The following is a 1,905-nucleotide window of genomic DNA, read 5'->3' as shown; positions in this document are numbered from 1 at the left end:
ATGCTTGACTAAATAAATAGTTTTCAGCCTAGACTTAAACACTGAGACTGTGTCTGAGTCCCGAAAGGCTATTTGGAAGGCTATTCCATAACTTTGGGGCTTTGTAAGAAAAGGCTCTGCCCCCAGCTGTAGTTTTTAGCATACGAGGCACTGACTGGCAGCCAGCATCCTTTGAGCGAAGTGGAAAATATCATTGAATGAAAGACCTGGAGATCTGCAGTGACCTGGTGACTGCAAAGAAAAGGAAGTGGAGCATTCATGTGTCTGGTGTCTTCTGGGAGGAGCTGTGGAGTTACTGTCGACCCTTCACAATGAGTCTGAACTAAACAAAGTGTGTCTGCAGCTAAAAGGCAAAGACAAAGAAGGAAACTCTAACAATGAACATCCTGCTTAATTTAACCAAGGTTTTGTTCAGTGAACATTTAATTACTTTGATTTGATTTTCAGGGTTTAAACTGTAAAATATGAGAATCTTTATTCAGAGGTTGTTGTTTATCAGAATGAAGTAACTGAGCACAGAGTTGTTTCCTGATCTATTGTCCACAATCTGTTCAGAATAAAGACTCTTGTAAAACCTAAAACCTGCCCCATGTGCTTTCGTGTCTTGATGACATCAGATCCATTTTGTTTTTTGATTGACAGCTTGGAAGGGTGTGGGCAGGACAGGAAGTGGATCCTGCATGGACAGGAAGTGTGTGTTTGTTGAAGCGGCGTGCCAGGACATCCAAACAGGAAACAGGAAATCACTGCATTGACAGCGCCACCTGACCTTCGACCCCCATCTCCTCCAGAGGTCCGACATCAAAGAGACGCACACACCCTCAGCTCCCAGCTGTCAGAACCAGTTTGATTTCTCAACCACCATCAGCATCTGCCATTCAAACATGAGGGGCAGGGCCCCGTGAGGGGACACAGGATAAATCTGAGGGGTCGAAACTCAATAACAGGAAGGAAAAGTTTAGAAACACGTTCCTCTGATTTTAGCCTCATTTCTTCAAAATGCAGAAATGAAATAGGGACGATTAAAACCACCGTCCGACCACAGAGACGGTGGTGGATAGGATGTGAGTAGATGGTTGAGACATTGCCTGTTTAAGCTAAAACCTGATCTTCTCCAGTGAAGAATAAAAAGAAGATCAGTGACAGTACCACTGAAGAATCACAAGTGAATGACTGCAGTGAGCAATTCAACAGAGTTAACACGTCAAAAAACCTCAAAGCTGTAACAAAGTAGTTATTTCCCATCAACGGGTCAGAACTTGACCAGCTTCCCTGGGTTCACACAGTTCCAGCTCAGGGCTAAAACGTTAGCAGAGAAACAAGCACCTCTGGTGACAACTTGGGAGACAGAGAACTTTACAAACCTAAAGTTCTGGAAAAAGAACATTTGTCTCCCAGTCCAACGTAGTCCAGCACCGTCACATCTGGCGAACGAACAAACAGGGAGGTTCAGGTGATGCCGACAGGTCGAGATACAACTCAAAACAGCAAGAGACCTGACAGGTGAGTCCACGGTAAACCTAGAAATGTGATCATGTGATGATGAGAGAAACAGGTGTTAGGCAGGTGACCTGGGCTGCATTTACATCCAGAACCTAAGCGACGGTGTTCAATAACCACACGAATCCTGATTCTGACAGCGGCCTCTGAGCCACATGTCCGACATGAAGCAGATCCAGGACCACTTTCTGTCACACTGCAGACAAATCTGACCTGAGCCACCACAAAGATGAACGTCTGAGGACATCTGGTGGACAATTAGGGACTGACACTGAGAACAGTTACACAGGAAATCAGGATGCAGACTGTGGCAGACGGAGGAGCAGCTTGGTCAGAGTAAACAGAACCAGGACAGGAAGGAAGCGACTGTGAACTCTGCATTTGGTGAGAGGAAAGAGTCAGAAC

The sequence above is a fragment of the Anabas testudineus genome, chromosome 7 (assembly GCF_900324465.2).
Source record: "Anabas testudineus chromosome 7, fAnaTes1.2, whole genome shotgun sequence".
Taxonomy (NCBI): Eukaryota; Metazoa; Chordata; class Actinopteri; order Anabantiformes; family Anabantidae; genus Anabas; species Anabas testudineus.
Note: the sequence above shows the minus strand (reverse complement) of the source record.